General features: G+C 36.5%; 1 protein-coding gene across 4 annotated transcripts in view; it reads right to left on the bottom strand.

The window, feature by feature from the left end:
- The window catches only part of LOC117409357 (interleukin-11 receptor subunit alpha), a 55734-nt gene extending 40726 nt beyond the window's left edge, over positions 1-15008 (bottom strand). Inside the window, exon 1 of one of the 4 annotated variants that reach the window (XM_058994432.1) lies at positions 14826-15008. The gene's annotated coding sequence lies outside the window, so the exon portion shown is untranslated. The remainder of the gene's footprint in view (positions 1-14825) is intronic. The other 3 variants (XM_034015284.3, XM_058994420.1, XM_034015282.3) reach the window with 3 other exon arrangements.
- Positions 15009-17081: the final 2073 nt, after the last annotated feature.

Raw genomic sequence — 17081 nt, 5'->3', positions numbered from 1 at the left:
TCACCATCCCAGCTACTTTAGCCAAGGTTAAATATGTCTATGGCAGGTACTAGACCCATGTAGGGTGTGACAGGCTGACAGACATGATCAGCGCATAAGGGTCCCTGTTTATTTATTTATTTTTTTTAATGACCCCCCCCCCCCCCCCAAAGAAAAAAGAAAATTAAGTCTACTTTTTAAGAGAAATAGTAATGAGATCTGTCAACAGCAAACACAAAAAAACGTTGTCACTAAAACTGGGCAGAGTTCTCCCGGAGGGATACTTCAAACACCCATTCATTCCTATGGCTCAACTCCAATAGGAATACAAGTCCATGCCAGACTAATTTCTTAAACTCAGACTGCCTTGAAACCTTTTCAAACAGGCATGAAATTATGTCATTTTGCTCAAATGATCATTGGAATGATCACAGTTTGGCCCAACACATATAATACGGGGTACATTATAAGGCACATTATGTTTTAATCTGCATTTTAAACAGCTCTCTTTAGGAAAACAGTATTCCTAGTGCATGGCTTATAAACATGATGGACTGCAAGTTCAGTCAGTTTCTAAGCAATGAAAACTGATCTAAAAAACTCACCGTTCATGTGTAGTATTTTTGTTTTTAAAGTGCTACCGAAATACTGTTGTGATAAGCAATAAATGAAGAAGCGAAATAGAAGTTGCGGGCTTCTTACTTTCGAGTCCAGATAAGTGTAGTTTTATTGAAGATAAAAGTTCTGAGTTGCAAAGTTACAACCAGGCATCTTAAAGGTTACAGGTATACTCTCTCCAAGCACGGATCAGAGCAATACAAAAAACATTTCGGTATTCTCAGTTTAAATGCAGTCTTTCAGTGACATCAAAATGTTTCTTTAAACCAATCAGACAAAGACACAAATCTCTTATCACTTTGTTAATTGTCCATTGTCCTAACCCTAGCTTCCAAGCATCTGGTTCAATCCAGTTTCTCTTTGAAGTAGCTAGTTTTTTTATAACCCTTCTAAGAAGACCTGTTTTATATCTAGTCTGTAAATATGTTTAACAATGTGTTGGCACCTCTAACACAAAAACAATGATCCACCCTAAATGGCAAATGCCTTTCTTGTTAGAACTGGACATCAAAGGAGAGGCCAACACCTATTTCAGATTGTTTTGGAGCCTTGTCCTAGCAAAGACAAAACTGACCAGAAAGATCTTTATCAACTTACTGTCTAACTAGGAATTTAACCAGAATCTGACTTAATGTTTAACCCATTCTGTGAGGTTGTATTCGAAGCCCAAAAAATAATTTATATCTAAATAAAATGTTCCAACAAATACTTTTTCAATCAGCCACATTCATTCTTATATCATTTACTCCCACACAGCCTGACAGAAAATCCCTGATGTGGGTAAGAAAGCTATAGCTTGTCAGTGCTGCACCAGACAAAGACTTCTTTAAGTGACTGAACACACAGAGAGCTGTGTTCAAGAGGACCAGAAAGGCCAAGGTGCTTAAAATACTTCACATCCTTTTCATCAGCCAAGCCTACCTCTCAATTATCAATGTTGCTAAACCAATAAAAAAGAGCAATAGCACAAAATATAAATGAATAAAACTTACAAAGAACCTACAATACATCCATATTTTATTTGTGCTTTTACAGCAAATAAGCGAAACCTTACATTAAGGTTTGTGTTTAATTTTATAATAAATTACAAAATACAGAAATGTTTGCCATAGTTTAGGTAAATTTGTAAATTCATGCAAATCCCTCACATGAAGCTTGTCAAAAGATGAATTTCCAAAGCTATTGATGGGCCTTCATGATTAAACTAAATAGTGCTATATGATTTATAAGTGATGACAGCATAGGAGTAAAAAACACAGCTAAAAGTAGTATTTACATTCTTTACACGCCACCATTTTTATTCTCATCCAATTTGATATGCTGTCACGTTTCTCAAAGATGCAGAATACAAACTTGCAATATAAAATGCAATTTTAATTTAGTCAGGAGTTAACCAAGCATGCTGCATATGTTTATGGTATAGCATAATCCCTTTAATTAACTTTATTAATTTGTCTAAAAACTTCAATAATCAACAAAATACTGCGATTCAACAAAAATCAACAGAATACTGCGGTTCAAAAGCCGCATTACTAAGTAATGGATATGCTGGAAAAAACAATTACATTTAGGGAAGATTCTGCCAAGTTAAGAATCCTGGCTGGTTGCTGTGGAAAACATCCACCACTGTGTTCTATCACAATACCTAACTTTAATCAGCTTTTGAGAAAAAAAAGACCCCAAATGAATGCTTCAGGCAGGGCAAACTGTATTCTTGGTAGATGAGTCACAGCCATGAAAGGCCCTAGACCCAGTCATTCGTAAAGAACACTGACTGACTTCAGGGAATGAATGGTCCTCTCATATGTACATGTAACCTGTGCAAAATGAACCCCAAATGCTAAATTTCCAAACACTCTCAGTCTTCCTAAATGTGCAAATGTCTGTAACATTCAAGGGAAACAGGGAAAAGTTCTCCTGCAAACACTTTTAAAAAAAGAAAATGGAAGCAACAGTATTCCAAAAGAGGCCCTCAAATGAAGTTTACAGCCAGATTCCTGTTTCGTCTCCTGTTACAGAGATCCATATTGACAAACCCATACTGTATTTCTTTCTCACAAAGCATACACAAATGTAATTTTGTATACCTAAAGAAACAAATGTTAAACTCTCATCTTCACCCTAAAGATTATTTCCATTAATTTGTACTACCATTTAAAAATAACACTGACAATGCATGGTAACTTAATGATATTACTTCAATTCAAATGGCTTGTAATCCTCTCGATAGCCAAACGCTGCGTGTAGAATGATGTATTTGACAGATTCAGGGTGTTCAAAGCACACCTATGGTTGATTTGTTAGCATCTTGAAATGGTAAGCATGTGTAAACGTGCTTTCTTTTAACTTTCTTTAAGGAGTACATATCACTGCGGTTAAAAATCATACTTGTGTTCATGCTGAGCAATCACAAACAGATACCAAAAGTACTATGAGCACGTAAGGAGAAAGGAGCCTGAGTAATAAAATCTTCACAACAGAGCTGTCAGGCGTTAAAAGGGTTTATGTGTTATGAGGAAGAAACACTGCTTGACAAGGGATCAACCACTGTGCCAACACAATGTGAAGGTTTTATTAGTGTTTGTCACAGAATGTGCGTTTTAAGTAAATGCCAAAAATAACATAAATCTTGGGGGCTTAGGCTACACAATGTCAGTCTGGATTAAATCCAGCACACTCAAAATCTGCTGGACTTTGGTGTACATACTTTTATGTTAATTTAAGACTTGATTTTGAAAATGTGTTTTACTTTACAAAAATAGGACCAAAGCATCAAAGTGTCCAGTATCTTTCCAATATTACAAAAACAAAAACTGCTTTATTTTTTTTTTTTTTTAATGTATAAACGACCATGGCCTTGTGAATACATTATACATTAGCAATATGAATCAGACTGAGGGTTGCTGGTTTCCAGTGAAAAGACTGAATGTACCGTTTTAATGTATGGACGCTGAAGGTTTTTATGTGTGTCAGAGGTGGCAACCCTAATCGGTTCTCACTGCCAGTGCAGGATGAGCCATTGTGAATCATCCATTGGAAGGACTTGTACTTCATGCAAAAAGATGAACACTGTGTACTGCAGTAGAAGTCAAAAAAGGTTGTATTAAATGCTGCCTCAAACCAACAGACCCAGTGGCTGCATCTTGTATAGCACAATGGGGCAAATCCTGCATTGTTAATCACCACTTTAAATGAATAAACATTTTTTATTGTTTTTGGACAAAATTGTGATTGATTAAATCTTTGTCTAATTAGGTACCACTTAGATCCACAGGGTATAAATGCAGACCAATTGTTTCATGTTAATTTAGCATCCCTTTTGCAAAATACATTAAGCATTTTTTTCCCCCTAACATTTCTTGTGATTTGCACATAGAAAGTCAACCACAGTAGGTGTTCTACTTCTCTTCCAGGCCATGCTAGGCAGTGTTTGCTAAAATGATCAGCTACCAACTTCTCAGTCTCAGGATGAGGTAAAGGCAAAGTAGAATCATCTCCATTGTCTGAACTCAGTGAGATCCCTTATTTACGAGATATTTTAGTTACACATGTGAGAACAGGATGGCTTGTAGTGACGTCAGAGCAGGAAGGATAATGGACACAGACGGGCCTGAAGTAAATGAAAGCACTGATGCGCGGATTTATTGTAAAATAAAAGGTTTAAACAAAACACAAAACACTGAACAAAACAAACGGCACTTTGGCCAAAATAAATACAGACAAAACAGACAGTGGACAAACCCCAAACAAGTATTGTGCTGGTCCTTCCAGCACGAGTTTGCTATTTTAATTATTTATTATTTCTTTCATTTTTTCTCCTCTCTCTCCTGTTCTCCACTGCGAACACACCGACCCCGTGTGCACGAAACACTCTTTAATTAAAAGTTGAAAATAAAGACCTTTAACACTCTTATGCAGCTGTGCTGAGACTTGATTGTTAATCAATTATTCAATTGAATCTCAGCACAGTCTGCATGTGAAACATAAAACACAAAATATGCATAGGGGCGGGGCACTCTGCCACATATGCAACTTACAGCTTTTACCTTACCTTTTACACTACAACAGAGAAACCACCTATTTATAGCATCTGATAAAAGAAAAATGCCCTACTCACAGTGCCTAAATAATGCACGATCTACCCGTCTTGATACCACGAGCCATTCACTTCATTTATAATCAGGTTTTCAACACAAGATGATCATACATTATTTAGGTAATGTGGATAAGGTACAACTGTTCTATTTTTGTTCTTTTAAATTTGTATTGCAGGCTTGTGATTAACATAGTCTCCAGATAAATGACTTTAGCTACACTGTTTGAAGGCTGTTAGTGCTGTCTTATACACACTGTTGGACCGTTGGTAGTAATTGAGGTCCATGATGGATAAACACTCACTTAAATCATCAAAACAGGCGTCTAGAACTGTATTTGGGCTTTGTAGACTTTTCAAAGCCATTTTATTTATTTAGGTTAAAAGAAAAATATTACAGGTGGTCTTAGAATAGTTTTGACACAATGTGACGAGGTACTCCCAGGCCCTGTGCTTATTATGTTTTTTGTTATTTTTGTATTCGTTTTATTTTTTAAATGTACTGTTTTGTGTGAAAAAACACACAGTTTTATTATTATTATTTACAGCCTGGATGAGGTTAGGATTCCCCATCCAGATAAACAGTGAGTGCTTATTGATAAACTCTCTGTTGACCACGCATATGATAAAACCCGTGTTGAATGTGGTTGAGGGGTAAATTAGGTAATTGATAGCCAGTTGACCCCTCGGCCACAATATAAAAGACCTGCAGCTTTGGCTGAACGGGGTTGAGTGTTCAGAGGTGGAACGAGAAAGTGAAACAGTAAGAACTAGAAACAAATATAAGCAATTGCTACTCATGTTGGCTTTAAACCAGCACAATGCTTGTTTTATTTAGTGTTCGCTTTATTTTGTGTTTTGTCTGTCTTTTTGCCAACGTGCCATTTTGCTTTACAAAAGTGTTTTTATTTTTTCAAACTTTTTATTTTTTTTATTTATAACACCGTGTAACAATTTTCTTTTTTTTTTTGGTTCCTGGGTAGTGTTATTTCCTAATTGCTTATGCCTCAAAAGTATAGAAAATGGCTATTATTCCCCACAAACTTTGCTTTTGTGACCAGGACAGTGATATTTTGAAATTTACCTATTTTCTAGAACATTCCAGATAGATTCAGTGCTGAGTAAACTTGGAGTAACTTCTAGAACTTTCTAGAACTTTCCAGTAATATAAATAGTAGTATAAACACAGGGGCCTTAAGCCCACCAGTTCAGTTTAGTTCCAGCTGCCTAAGTGGATACATATCTGCATTTTTCTGAGATGGCATCAAGAGGCTGCAAGCATCCGGCAGACGTATTTTGCTATGTCTGCGGCCAATTTATCAAGACAAGAGCGAAAAAGTACTCCGTGGAAGCATCTGCTAAGATGTGTGAGGCCTACAAGGCATATTTTGGCATGCCTGTCGGGGATCAAGACAAACCCTGGGCACCTCATTTCACCTGCGAGCACTGCAAAAAAAATCTGGAAGGTAAGATGGACAATTGTTGCTCGGAATTTTATGTTATAGAATTTGTTAAAATTTTTAAAATTGTAAAAGTTTTTAATTTTAAAATGTTTTACAATTTTCAGTGTTATTGAAAAAATATATCATATATGAAAAATGTTGTGAGAATCTCTTACACATTAGTCATGGGTGAAATAAATGTATTTTTGTAGGATGGTACAGAGGGGAAAAGAGAGCCATGAAGTTTGCTATCCCAAGAATTTGGCGGGAACCCACTGACCACTCAAGCAACTGCTACTTCTGCATGGTGGACCCTTCCAAGCGGACCGAGTTCTCTGTGGGGAGGAACAACGTCAAGTGGGAGCCACTGGTGGACCCCCGGAAGGTGCTGATGAATGAATTCCCCAAGAAGCTCACTAGTAAGGAGAAAGCGGCTTGGAACAGCTTTGTCGCAGTGGTTCGGGGCTTCCTGGGCAATCACAAGGCCGTAAACTATGTGGAGCTGGTTGAGACGCTGGTGAAGAACTACGGCACAATGGGCTGTAGGATGTCCCTCAATGTTTATCTTGATAAATTCAAGGAGAACATGGGAGCGTACTCGGAGGAGCAAGGCGAGCGCTTCCACCAGGATATACTGGACTTTGAACGCCGCTACCAAGGACAGTATAACGAGAACATGATGGGAGACTACATTTGGGGGCTGATTCGTGAAAGTGATTTACAGTATAATCGTAAATCTCGAAAAACTACTCACTTCTAAATCTTTTGTAGTCATTTTTGTATTACTTTAGTATAAATACATGTTAATTTGGATTCATATGTTTTTTTTTCTGACTTTATGTGAACGAAAAGACACAAATTCGCCTGTTTTCTCATTGGAAATAGGTAAATTTCAAAATATCACTGTCCTGGTCACAAAAGCAAAGTTTGTGGGGAATAATAGCCATTTTCTATACTTTTGAGGCATAAGCAATTAGGAAATAACACTTACTACCCAGGAACAAAAATTGTGTTACATTGTGTAATTACACTGTGTGAGCAGCGCTTTCAGTCATACCCGTCTGCTGTTGATTTTCATTCATTTCCTGGTATGACGTCAACCAAAAAAATAAAAGTTACTTGGAAACTGGATTTACTTTTGTCAGCATAGCACATAAACTTCGTCCTTAGTGAGTCGTCTGTGGTGATGTACTGGCTAATGACAGACTATTTTTTATTGAAAACAAAAGCTGGAGAAAAGTTTGTAGCGTTTTTGGTAATATTTTCTTCTGAGAAACTAGTGTGAAGTTCATCAAAATTTAAAGAAACAGTGAAGTTAATAGGATGATACATTTTACAAATTTTGGCACTTCAGTGTGATTGGTTAATTTCTGATGTGTGATGTGTAATCCTCGCTATTGTGGCACCTAAAATTGCTAAGGTGGGGCACGATTCAAAGAAAGCTGAGAACCCCTATAACATACAATTTAAGTCTTTACATACAGAATTTGTTTCTGTTTTAATAATGCAAATTAAAATGTTTAACCCTTCAAAACTGTGACTATGATCCAGTATCTCATTATTGAAACTGATAACAGAGTAGCTTACTAGATGAATCCCTCGCAATGTAACAACTCCAATAAAAGCAGCAAAATATCACACTTCCTAAAAATAGCTCAATTTTCCTACCAGCTGAAGCTGTAAAAACTCAGACTGTAAAGCTCAATCTGTAAAAACATACAAAGCAACTGGACAAGCGGGGAAAGCATTTATCAAAACTTCTCTTTAAACAAGGTCAATGAAATGTGCCATAGGTTTATTAAACATTAATTTTCCCAAACCTAAAAAAAAAAAGCTTCTTGCGGGGAGTTGTTATTTGCTTGCTTATTGCTGTATTTTGCTTTTTAGAAAAATAACTTTTTAAGAGAAACCTACTGTGGTTGACTTTCTCTGTGTCACAACACCTGAAACCTACTGTACTAGGGGTTTGTGACAAAGGCCCTGCACAGTATAAATAGCATAAACATTGATATTAGGGCAGAGATTGGAGTTAAAGCCATGCATCTGGTTAATATTCTCTCAAATAGGCAGACAAGCCAGCCATGTGAGAATGTGGTTGGACTGTGTTGTTGGACCTGACTGGAGCAGAACTGTAAATACATGTGAGAATGTGGTCAGGTTTATAATTAATTGTCAATTTAACCTGGTTATCTGTATTTAAGGGGGAACTGCTAGTCTTCTATCCAGATCAGCCTAGGACTTATGTACAGTTGATGTCTTTCTGTGGTCAATGGCCTGAGTTCATATAGCAAACTCTTTTTTTGATTTTGTAAATAAGGCAGAATTTCATAGTGGGTGTGCAGGCATGCACTGACCACAGGATCCTAACCAGAGGCATCTGGATCCATCGACCAGCACGCCAGACTGAGGCACGTGCCTTAGAACCACTTCGCTAGAAGCCTAATATAGGCCCAGCTGAAGAGCTCCTGCAAGAGGGATGAAGGGACTCATGGTGAGTGGTCGCGGGCAGAAAGGACTCCGGTAAGGTCGTGGCAAGATAGATTGTTTTGAATCACCTGTGGAGCCAGGTTGGCTAGCTTCATTGGTATGTGAGCAATGGCATCTGTGGACTGGAACAGCACAGAGTCCTGTGAGGGGCCCATTTTTACATCTGCTTCCGACCCATACCCGCTACTATAGGACCAGACCCGAACCCGCAACCCGCTGCAGCGCTGTCTTCTTACCCACGACCTGACCCGACCCGCTTTAATAAGACCTGCAAGCCGACTCAAACCCGCAAGTGTTTGTCCTTTACCTACTGCCTGCGTCGACTGACTCTCTCACGCTCTCACACACACAGAGATATCTCTACCATTCTCCACAGATTATACTGTACAAGGCTTATACAATATGTGGTTTATACAATACGTGGTAGCTTTCTCTAGTGGTCTGGATCAGTGGTGTAGTGGTAAATAAAAAAAGTGGGTAAACTCCTGTTTGGTGGAATTGAACAGATAGACTGAATAGATAAATATGAACAGCTACTTTGTTATTGGCCCTCAGCCAACCACAGCCCCCCATACAGTTATTTCCCCTCTCACGTGCCGTCCTGACTCAACAGTACACTTCACGTGAACAGTTCTGTGAAATACGCAAGATCTCGACTTTATGCCACAATAAAGACACATTTATTTTCTCAAGAACAGCACTGAGCCATTCATAATTAGCGTGTGTTTTCCTTAATATTAAAAGGACTGCTAAGTAATTCAGAATATGGGCAGCTGGCTCTTTGAGCTAAAATATATATATATATATATATATATATATATATATATATATATATATATAAATGGCAATACATGCTATACTGAGTATCCTGGTGCCTTTCCTATAGGTTATATGGTCTGATTGCATCTTGACCACTGGATTATGTTTTTACTGTAACATAAAGAGTAATAATGGTATATGTAGTGTCAGAGTGGGTCATAATATCATTCTGTGAATGGAATTAACAGAACTGGAATATACAGAGGGGGGTTCTAAGCCATTCTCTGTGTCTACTTGGTTTCTGGTCACAAACTCCCCCACTGACAAAGAATGCTTTTAAAAACAGTCGTAAACTAAATACTGGACAAGTGGTTTATCTTCACCATCGTTGAATAAATCCCTTGGTGCCAACAGGATCGTCAAAGAGGTAAAATCAGACAGGTTTGAATGCCTTGACACCCCTGAGAGAGAACAGTACCCCTCATAAATACAGCCAACAGTGGAGAAACAGCAGACCAATTGAGAACAATGGGCCATCTAGGAACGAGAACAACTAATGGGAAACACCCCATGTGGACTCAGGCACAGCCCAAAATAAACAAACTATCCAATCACAGGGGTGAAGAGAGAATTACAAAAGGCGTGACATTCAAACAGGGCTCCTGGCATGAAATCCAGGGATCTTGACACTCAAACAAGTCTCTGAACTTCAACAATCTGAAGACTCAGCCTGCGACTGGCCTGAACAGAAAAAACGTTTCTGGAAAATCTGATACAAGATAACCACTCTAGTGTTTGCCTTGGTTTGGGAGTCCGCTGCATAAGACGTCTAAACTCCTAAAAGTACTTGTAATCAAATCTCTAACTTAGCCCCGATTGACCACTGGAGAAAGAGTTGGATGAATATTTGAAGTCGACAGAGATTGAAATATATCCAATCTATTGAGCTAGCAGTGCCGGAGTTTGCAGTGGAATATCTCAGACATAACATGACGAAGAGTGCACATTTTGGTGGAGGAATTGCTGGTTCAGTGGAATACCTAAACAGTTAATGACTCTTGTTTTTGCAAAGACATTTCTTTCATACCATGAAGCACGAGGTTCGAAACACGAGCAAAACAGAAACCGGAATCTGAACTTTTCCTTTTTTTTTTTATTTAGCAGACACCTTTATCCAAGGTGACTTACAGAGTCTAGGGTGTGTGAACTATGTATCAGCTGCAGAGTCACTTACAACTACGTCTCACCCGAAAGACAGAGCACAAGGAGGTTAAGTGACTTGCTCAGGGTCACACAATGAGTCACTGGACCACACAGCCTCCTTCACCTACAGGAGCACCTTTGAGTCGCTGGAAGAGGCAGCAAAAGTCTGTTAAGTATTCAATTAGTAGTGTGTTTGTCCTCTTATGAACTTGAGAATAAGCAGACCTTAAAGTAAAATTAACATTTTGTTTAGGTAGAATGTAAGAAAAGTATTATTGCTTTCAATTCATGCTTTGAGTTAATGAACATTATAGTAATTGTTTGTTGTATGTGATTTATATAAATTGATGTGAGTTTTACAAGGCAATTACCATACTGCGTCTAAAGCTAGAATCCAAATTTAGCTGTCTTGATAATAGATAATTCTCGATAGGTTGTCTGGACGCAAAAAGCGTCTTTATCTCGCAAGAGTGAGAATTGCCTTCTGAACTAAAACATATATATGAGACTAATTTAATGATGCTTTGATTATCAAATATTAACTAAAGTAAATATTTGTGTTACTTATGATACCCCTGTTAAGAATAACCTTCGTCTTAAATAACTGGCAGGAATGTGGTTGTAACCTTTAAGGGACTCTCCCATAGATTGCTCTGGATCGCTAATCAGCTATCGGGAGTGGGGTGTCGTTGTTTATATTTTCTTTTCTATACTGTTTAGTTTGGTTCATTCTTCCTTTCTGTATTACTTCAGTTTAGTTGTTGCACATTTATTATTTTTCCCTTGTTTAGTTTTATTTCTAATAAAACTGTTATTTTATATTCACTAGAAACGTTGTCCAGTCTGATTATTTCAATAAAGGTGGGTTCTACATGATTTTGAATTCAAATAAGGTTTTATATGATTACAACTTAAACTAGTCCAAATACAAATATACCTTGCACACTACATATATTTGGCATCAAATTTAGTGTAGGTTTCATAATGCTGGCCACTACACTATAGCTGGGAGAGCCATATGGTAACCCACAAGGGAGGCAGCACAGGGAAACCTGTCTGAAACTTATTCTTGTTGCAAAAGGAGGCAACATTTTTCAGAATTGTGGAAAACAAATCATAAAATTAAGAATGAAATTAGGAGCAAACCTTTTAAAAGAAAAGTTGAAAAAAAAAGCATACCAAAAGGTGTTGGCTTTTTCGGGTGAAGTTGTCTCTTCTGAGGTTCTGTCTTGTACTGTATTCCTTAAATGATTGATGCCATTCACATCCATTTAATCACACTTCACAGTATTTATTTATGTTCTCATAGGATAAGAAGTATATGGCTGTTTTTTTCAAACCCTGATTACCACTAATCCCGGGCTACATAATGTTATCTTTTAGTAATTTCATTCACAATTAGTGCAAATTGCTAGTGTTATAAACGGACAGATGGTTATTAACACCTATCAGGGAAGTCCTTTTAGACATGCAATAGAGCACATAGAGTCAAAGCATAACATTTGTACATGGTTTCCAGGGTTTTGTCACACATAGGTATTGATTAGTACATCAGTACCTTGATCATCAGCCTTCAAAAACGTCTCTAAACAGGAGAGGTGCCATGTGTTCTATGGAAAGCATTCCAATGCCCTTGTAGTTAGTGTAACTGTCATAGTAATATTGAAGCTATTTAGCAATCTACCGCTTCGTCAGCGGCAAATGCACCCCAGTGTGTTTTAAATGAGCATATCTCATAACTCTGTGAAGACTAGGATATCCTTACATGTGATGCAGCTTTAATTACTTACCTTTATCATGGTATGAAAAACTTCCTTGTCAGACTCAGGGAAACAGGAATAATCCTTCTTTAAAGGGGTAATATTTTTAGGGTGCATTTGCTCCCATTTCCGCCTTGCAAGGGTTACAAAAAAATATATACATTTTTCACAGACCACAATCACAGCTCCTGCTTACTGGCAGGATATATTGCTGAGAGTTGCGGGAGAGTTGAGGGAGATGCAGAAATGGTGTACCGCTTCTAAAATTATCCATGTATCCTTAAATATGTATTTGTTTAGCCAAGAGTAATTTTCATGAAACTCTGGATCTGTGTGTGTGTGTGTGTGTAAATTACATGTCTCCAGCTACAGGACTTTGAAACTTTGATAATGGTGCTATTTTAATTGGCATTGTTGATGTTTTTTGAAGGATGGATCTTTATTTTATTTAATTTTTTGTTATGTCTGCAGGTTCTCTTTATGTATTTTTTTTTAACAAAAAGACTGAAGCTGCTTTTTTATGCACAATTGAGCACAGGTTGTGTTACTAGGTTTTTGTGCATGTTAAGTTTCCAAGTACACTATAATATTTATTTGTGTAGTTTATATGTGTGCGTATGACATTTTAAAGGCATTTAAATGTTGATTGCATGTTTTTTTTTTAAATATATAAATATAAAAACAATCTTAGCACTTCAAAACAACATGTATTCAATACTGAACAGTTTAAATAATAAAAACCTGTTTTGTGTCATTCTTCTGCTGTAAGTTATACGATAACCACCTTTATATATGTGGGGTGTGCTTGTACCCATCCACCTTCCGTGTGAGCTCAGCTACTGTTTAAATGAATGCCTTCATAGCAACATTTTATTTACCTTTAAAACTATATATAATTTGATTAGGAACATGATATTAGTCGGACTGTCTACCTGCATTATTCGCTTGCTTCATATGGCAGAAGTAATCAACATACAGTTGTCTTTGCTATGATGAATGTCTAGCGATTGAGCTGGGTTCCTGTCCATGACACTTCTGCCCATGGGTTACATCATTAAAATAGGTCTCTATAAGTACCAAAGTTATGAAAATCAAACTTACTTTGATTGAACTTTGTAGCCTTCATCATATATTGTAACATTGCTTTTTATTTTCTTCTACACTTGTTTTGCTGTCTGCACTGTCATATTTATCACGACTGCAATACCGTTACCTAATGTCTTCTATTTGTGTACAAATTCACATGTTTACAGCTTTAAACTCATGTAGTCACAAGTGTAGTTACTCTCAATAAACCCAGAATGATACTGGGCTTTAGCTGTGTTTTTTATACATAACTGAACAAGCCTCCAAAAATGATTGCTTCTTTAGCATTTGATTAAACAAAGCTGATACATTTTAAATATCAAAAGTAACATTTTAACCTTGAAGAATGTTTAACCAAAATGCTTTATCTGCTGAAGACAATGTTGTTGGAAGAAAATAACTTGCTTGAGGCAGCTACAGCACTTTGCTTTTGCCCATAAAAGAGTAAATGTCTCAGAAATGTTACATTCATAAAGAATTCAATCAGGCATGATTCAGTGACGGCTGCCAAACTTTTTAAAACAACGTGTTTGCATAAATGATCCAATTGTATTTGTTATACGTTTTCTTCTGTGTATTTTTTTTTATTTCTATGACAGTTTGAGAGAATTTCTGAACGCCTTGTTGGATTAATCCGAAAATATGTATACAGATTAATTGTGGTGGGAAAGTATCGCGCACATTAACAGATTGTTGTCAAAATGTACCCCAAAACCCTGAAACCCTTCATGTTAGCTTTTAAGATTAGCAAAATAAAAACACTAATAGTTGCCATGTTAGGAAAACATCCTTCCAGTTTTTATACAATTCGTTAGCCTTAAAATTCCTTAATTATTATTATTATTATTATTATTATTATTATTATTATTATTATTATTATTATTATCATTATTATTATTATGGTACAATAACTTTATTTAAAAGATTCCAGAGACGAGTTCTTTGACATGACGTAAAACATGAAAAATAAATGATTGCACATAAACTTCCAAATAATATCTGCAATAAATCTACCAACAGAACTTATGAGATTGCAAGATGTAGGAACAGACTTGTCATTCTAGCTCTACAAAAATCAAAACGACCACAACGTTTAAACAGATACACAATATAGCACCCTTTAAAGCTAGTCCCGTTTCATAATTTAAAAGATCACGTTTATGAATACCTAATAGCAATCTTAATGATGTAGTTGGCGGTTGTATTGTTTTTTTATTTGTTTATTTTACTGCTTTTTTTCTTTTTTGGTGTTTTTCTTCTTTTTTTCTTTTTTTTTGGAAGAGAAATGAAACCTATCGGTAAAGTCCATTAAGTTTAACTTTGTTCGTAGTTTAACAAATACATTTTTTTTTCATTTAAAGTCACAAAACTCTAACAGCAACAACAAACATGTCTTACCTTGTTTTCTCTGGATATTATCGATGTATAAACCCCATCTTCATCTGTTTTGAGCAGCTACGTTTCAGCAGGCTCGATTAGTTCACTGACATCTGTTTATCAGTAGGGCAGGATGTATAGTACTACTATTCAGACGTGAACAGGGGCGCCTATTGGTGCCATTGGAGAGACGTCTTGTCAATTAGGGGGTGTAGAGTAGAGTTCCTGCTTCCAAGGGGAAAAAATAAAAAAGTTCTCTACGAACTGGATAAGGAAAAATCCGGGCTCTAAAACTGTGGAACCGTATTCCAATAACTATTTGTGCATATTTAGTCTATTAAGTGATGCATATTACATCTGAAAAATGCTCGTTTCATTTGAATCTTAATTTAAAAAATAGATTGGCCGCATTCATTTCAAAAAAGAAAGCAAACTTTAATTCGATATTCTATTCCAGTAATTTACAGCTTGCCTCTGGGCAGGTAACTGAAGTGCAAGTATAACTGTATTGTAACAGAAACTAAAATATGACTACACAAGGTATAATTTTACTTGAAAAGAATGCCTTCTAACTGTTTATTTAACTGGCTTCAAACAACCTAATTCGGATTTAAAAAAAACAAAACTGCTTTGTACAAAATATTGAATGCTAGGGATCGCTTTGGAATGGAAATCCCTGCGGCCACTGTGACTAAAATGATAGACATGACTGTGATATCACATTACAAACGCTAACAATGTAATTTCATGAATGGTCTTAGGACAACAAGAAAGCCAGGCTTAAAAACAAAATCAGCTACACTGTATAGTCACCATCGCCTTAGTGGTTGAAAAAAAAAAACTGAGAAGAGTGACTCACCTCTGATTCAGAGTTAGGACTCTTAAGCAATACACAACTATCTTTAATTTGCCCCAGGCCAGTCTTGAGAAAGCTAGGAAAAAAATTACTGGCACAATAATATTAATGATGTTAATTTTGGAGAATTTTAGTCTGTTCATAAAATTAAACAATTTAACCTTTAGGTATTGGCTGCAAATCTGTATTACATTCTAACTGGAATGGACCATGCCCATGGAATTGGGATTCACTTTGAATATGTGGCATTGTTTTAAAGGTGAACTTACTTAAAATGGTCTTACTATATACTATAGAAATATAGTATACTTATAGTATATAGTATATAGTATCTCAGAAATTACAAAATAATAGTAAAAGGTAAAACCACTGAGTGATTTTGCCACCATTTGGTTTAGCTTTTAAGTTATGCATTTCACTTTAAAGTTTGGTTGAGCTGTTTAGGTGTGTTAATGGAGTGCTCTGGAGGAGTCAAGGGGGGGGGGCAAGGGGGAGGGCAAGAGGGGGCAGGGGGGGGCGCTCCCCCTCCCCCTCCCCCTCCCCCCCATCTGAATTTCCAAAAAAAAAAAAAATAGTTGTACAGTGTTTTCAGGAAAATTAATCGACTGATCTTTAGGTCTGTGTTGCAGTTTTTTTTTTTTTTAATAAACAAATAAAAACAGATTACCTATAATTTTCTCTGAGAAACATCATCCCTCTCTTACGTGTCCAGACGAGTTATACATACACACACACACACACACACACACACGCACACGCACACGCACACACACACACACTTGGGCTTCTGGCTTTCGGTGTTTTCTAACGACTTTTTGCCTCTCCTTTACTAATTAATTTCACAATTAACAGTTTATCTGTTTTAATTCAGAAACCAAGACACATTAAACAGTGCTCAGGGTCATTTTAAAAAAGGAGAGTTACAGTTAAACGCAACAAAAACACTGATGCTGGCGAGTAAATGATTCCTGAGATGAATATTATGTTAGTTTAAGGTAGGGCTAAGGAAAGGTAACGAGTGCGTGACGAATCATTACCATTTTGCTAATTTGCATATATTTTGCGTCGTGTTTTGTATCATTTACGGCACTAAGTTTTGTATGCAAAACCAATGAGGTATGACTTTAATAAATTTCACAAAACAAAATGTAATGTACAGTCATATTTTTCAGACAAAAACAAAATTGGTTAAGAACAAATATGTAAATAGATATTGGTTTTGTTAAAAATGCATTACCCTGAAATTTGACCTTTGACCTTTCTGGTCTCAGAATGCATATAAAATGACCCAATCTTAATTAATTGTTAGTAATTTACTTTACACAAAACAAAAACAACAAAATCTATCTGTTAATTAGTTTCAAACTGCTAATTGCCGTTTGGTTATAAGCTACTCTCTCAAAGCTCCACTGTGCACATTT

The sequence above is a fragment of the Acipenser ruthenus genome, chromosome 2 (assembly GCF_902713425.1).
Source record: "Acipenser ruthenus chromosome 2, fAciRut3.2 maternal haplotype, whole genome shotgun sequence".
Lineage (NCBI taxonomy): Eukaryota > Metazoa > Chordata > Actinopteri > Acipenseriformes > Acipenseridae > Acipenser > Acipenser ruthenus.
Note: the sequence above shows the minus strand (reverse complement) of the source record. Positions and strands in the feature narration are given on the sequence as shown.